The 4,226-nt window shown below is 64.8% G+C and overlaps 2 long non-coding RNA genes across 4 annotated transcripts; one reads left to right on the top strand and one right to left on the bottom strand.

The window, feature by feature from the left end:
* Positions 1–8: 8 nt before the first annotated feature.
* Positions 9–4,220, top strand: LOC111528504. 3 transcript variants are annotated; one of them, XR_004228761.1, is made up of 4 exons: positions 9–813; positions 1,039–1,089; positions 1,174–2,335; positions 4,015–4,220. It is a non-coding gene; the product is annotated as an uncharacterized LOC111528504 (long non-coding RNA). The 3 variants fall into 3 exon arrangements; XR_004228762.1 differs by having other exon boundaries at positions 9–379; positions 747–2,335; XR_004228760.1 differs by having other exon boundaries at positions 9–1,089.
* Positions 2,748–4,226, bottom strand: LOC113222107. Its single transcript, XR_003308234.1, has 2 exons — positions 4,135–4,226; positions 2,748–3,737 (listed from the first exon to the last, which is right to left on the bottom strand). It is a non-coding gene; the product is annotated as an uncharacterized LOC113222107 (long non-coding RNA).

The following is a 4,226-nucleotide window of genomic DNA, read 5'->3' as shown; positions in this document are numbered from 1 at the left end:
TCACTCAGTTCAGTCCCAGAGACCTTACCCAGTTCCAGGGGCAGGGGACAGGGGCAGGGGGCCCAGGGTGGAGAGCGAGGCTCCCACGATCTTTCTGTCCAGCAAGGAGCAGAGAGCAAGAAACCCTGAGGGACTGAGACAAGGAAACCTGGAGGCAAGGCTCAGGTGGGGCTGGCCCCTGCATCCAGGGTCAAATCAAGGGGCTTCCAGACAGGAGGGATCCACTGGCTCAGGGCCCAGACCCTGTCCATGCCCATCCCTGTCGCCGGAGGGAGGGGCCCTGGCCTCGCCCAGGGCAGCCCTGTCCCAGCTGCAGTGCAGGCCGCTGGGCTCTGCAGAACAGTCCTTCCTGCAGCTGGAGCACAAGAACCACAGTCTGGTGAGCACCCCACCCACCGCCTGGCACTCCTGCCCCAGCCCCAGCCCCAGGAACGGCCATGACAGGCAGTCCCCTCTCTCTGCCACCCACCGCCTGGTGCTCCTGCCCCAGCCCCAGCCCCAGGAACGGCCATGACAGGCAGTCCCCTCTCTTTGCCCCCCACCCCCAGAAGAGGCAGAACCAGGACCTTCGGGAGCAGCTAGGGGCCCTCCTGGGGCCGGGGCAGCAGTTCCTGCTCGTGTCCCAAACACTCAAGCTGTACTCCCCTGGCCTGGTACAGAGCCCAGGGACCCCATGCAGCCAATGCTGATCTGGGGGCTCTCCCACAGCCCCCTGACCCAGCTAACATGCAGCCCTTGGGAAACAGGGCACCTCTGCAGCTGCTGTGGCAGGAGCTGTGTCAGCGGCAAAAGGCTTTCATGCAGCAGTCCCAGGTGGGCCTGGGGGAGGGGTTGTGGGGGGGGGGACCTTCATGCAACACTCCAGGAGGGCCTGGGGGGGTTCAGTGGGGAGGGAAGAACCTTCGTGCAGCAGGCCGGTGGGCCTGGGAGAGGGGCTATGCGGGGAGGAACCTTCGTGCAGCAGGCCGGTGGGCCCAGCAGGGAGGTACTGGCCACCCTGCTGATGCTGCCCAAGCCCACCCTGGGCCCCACCCTCAGAACGAGCTACAGCAGATCCGCCTGTGCTTTGAGAAGATGGTCATCACAGAGGTGCCCGCCTGGCTGAGGGGGAGGGGTGCTGGGGGCCCAGCCAGTGGGTCCTCCTCAGGTGTGACCCCACCATCCTCCCGACAGCATGGCTGAGATGCACATGGCCCTGAACAACCAGACACCAGGCTCCTGGTAGGTCCCCACGGAGCAGCACCCAGAAGGATGGGGCCGGGCAGGTGAGAGGCCAGGTAGGGCGGGGCCGGGGCCTGCTGTGCTTACCTCCTCTGGCCCCCAACACCTCAAGAAGGACATCCGGGGCGTGCTGGACCAGAAGAACATCTAGCTGGGGATTCTCAGGTAACATGGGGGCAGGGACTGGGTCGGCTGAACAGGGTCTCGGAAGGGGTCCTGGTCAGGACAGGGCAGATCCATCCTTGACCCCCACCTCCATAGCGCTGAGCCAGGGGGTGGGTGCCAGGCTGGGGGTGGAGCGCGTGGGGTCCTGACAGGCCTCTGCAGGGAGCGGGCCCAGTGCCGCACTCAGGCCGGGGAGGAGCCGCAGATGGCAAACATGGCAGTGAGCCCCCCATGCCCCACTCTGGGTCTGGAGACCAGCCCCCCACCCAGGGCCCTGCTTGGGCGAGGGGGAGAAATGGGCTCCAGCAGAGCAGGTCCAGGGCAGGGGGCATCTGAAAAGTGGCCGCAGGAACCTGTCCAGGAGGAAGGGGCCAGGGCTGTGGTGGGGGGAGCCCTGTCTGAGGAGGGTTTCCCAAAGTCAGGGATCCCCACCCTCAGCCTGGACCATCGGGGTGGGCTCCCCTCCCCAACAGAAAGGGAGGCCAAAGCTGGAAAGCTCCCAGGGCCTGGCAGGCCAGCTCTGGTAGGTTACCGCGTGGCAGAGCCCAGCCCCCAGGCCCCCTGCGCACCCCTGCCCCTGACTGCCACCACCCATAGGCTGCTGACCCTGAGGCTGCTGCTGGGTGCCCTGCTGGGTGCCTACGTGTACATGGTGAACCCCAGGCCCTTCGAGGGACTGGTGCCACCCCTGCTGAGCCATGCCACCATCTGGAAGTCCCTGCTGGACCCCTTCTTGCACCCTGAGGTGGATGGCCTCCTGTCCTAGGCTGGAGGCCCAGCGGTTCCAGCGAGGAGGCGGCCAGGCGACCAGCACTGCCCCAGACGCCCAGTGGCCATGTCGGGACCACTGTGCACCATCCCTGCCAGGAGGTGCAGAGAAGGGTGGAGGCGGGGTCTGTCCTGAGGGCTGGGCCTGTGGCTGGACACAGAGTCATGACATACATGGCCGGTAAGCACGTCTCTGTGGAAATTGGGGAAGGGACACCCGGGCCATCCGACAGCGAGGGTCCCTCAGGGTGGAGACCCCAGCCTCAGGGCTGGCTTCCCACCCCACATCCCACCTGCCCTCCAGAAGGCAGCCCCTCTGCACAGGGTTCTGACCCCCAAGGGGTCTTGGGAGGGTTTCCACTGAAAGGCAACAGCAGTAAGGACTAGGGAGTCCTCAGGTCTTGCCCCCTGGGCCAGGCCCTCCTGGGGACCTCAGAGGTCAGGTTTTCAGCACCGAACCTGCTGATCCACTGACCTCATGCCCCTCATGCAACTCCCCTCCCTTCCTGGCCACCACCCTCCCTGCCCAGGTCCTGTCACCTCCCCAACCCAGGGCCCTGTCCGGTACAGGGCACCATATTGGTAGACAGAGCTGTGGAGATCAACACCGAAAATTTTATTTGGGGAATGAATTAGCAGGGGTGCCCTTAAGAACAATGCAGGAGAGTTTTGTGGCTTTCTCATCCCAAAATGGGAGAAATACAGCTGCAGCCCAGGGTAAACCAGGGACAGGGACCCTGTGCCGGAGAAGGGCTGGCCGGAGTGCCACCCTGCCACAGGCCATACCTCTGCTAGAGGACACAGGGCTTAGGCCTCGGGAGCTCTGAGCTCCCAGCAGCATCGTCTCTGGGTGCAGGCAGCCCCAGTGGGGCCCAGGCAGAGCTGGCCATGACCATAGGACCCTGGAGGCAGGCAGGGGCCAATGGCTCACCACGCTGGCGGCTCCAGGCAATGAAGGCATCTGTTCATCTGTCAGGCGAAGGGCAGGAGTGCAGAGACCTTCGGGGGCAACCTGAGACCCCCCCACCCAGCCCAACTCACGGAGGCCTGGGCTCCCCGAGGAGGAAGTGGCTTGGTCTAAAGAGCTTGGTTGGACAGGGAGGCTCAGCAAAGTTTGTGCTGCTCCCCGCAGTTCTGGTGCTGCACCCTGTGGGGTGCTGGACCCCCTGCAGCAGGTGGGGGACTCACTGAGGTCACGTGGACACAGGGTCTCGGGCCCTGGCAGGCTGGGAGTCTGTCAAGCTGTGGCTGGTGGAGAAGAAAGCCCAGCTTACCTCCAGCCCTGCCCTAGGATCCATGGCAGTCTGACCTCCTGGGTCCCCAGCTGGGCTGTCCCAGGCCCCAGAGCTGCCTACTTGTCATCCTGCTAGGGCCTGGAGAGGCTGGGGAAAAGACTAAGTAGCCAAGTGCAGGCGGCACATGGCCCCACGTGGGGGCGCCCCAGGTGGTCGGGCTCCAGGGGGCCCGCAGTGGTGGGCGGTCCTCCAGGTGGCCAAGGTGGCATAGGTGCAGCCCAGGAAGCACCCAAGGCTGGTCACGTTGCCCCCATCCACGGGTACAGGTGCCAATCCGCTCCCTGTGGGCTGCGGCGTCCATGAGAGAGAAGCAGAAAGGTGGTCAGCACAGTGCCAGCTTCGGGGCCCTACAGCCCGCACCCCTCCCTCACACTCCCTCAGCCCTACCCCTGGCATTTGTCAGGCAGGAGAGTTCCAGCAGTTTCAGTGGCCCCCACATGGCCCTGAGCCAGCAGGTGGCCCCTATGTACCCACACTTAATTTCGCCAAGCTCTTGGGTTCCTGGGACTCCCCTGTGGGTAGCGGCAGACCAAAGTCTTTCCCCCAAACACCCTATCACTGCCAGAACTGATGCAGACCCAAGGCAAGAGACCCTCACACTTCCCAGCCGCAGACCATCGGCCACGCTCTCTTCCCAAGCCTCTGACTCAGCCCAAGTCCACAGAAATGCCCCGGAGGAACCCACCTGCCCCTGCACACCAGACAGCAACCAACCCCTCTTCCGGGGCCTGGCCTCTGCCCTCCCCTAACTCTGGGGGTCCTGCAGCAACAGCCCTG

The sequence above is a fragment of the Piliocolobus tephrosceles genome, unplaced genomic scaffold, assembly GCF_002776525.5.
Source record: "Piliocolobus tephrosceles isolate RC106 unplaced genomic scaffold, ASM277652v3 unscaffolded_29425, whole genome shotgun sequence".
Classification (NCBI taxonomy): Eukaryota; Metazoa; Chordata; class Mammalia; order Primates; family Cercopithecidae; genus Piliocolobus; species Piliocolobus tephrosceles.
The sequence above is the reverse complement of the archived record's forward strand: the minus strand, read 5'-3'. Positions and strand labels throughout refer to the sequence as shown.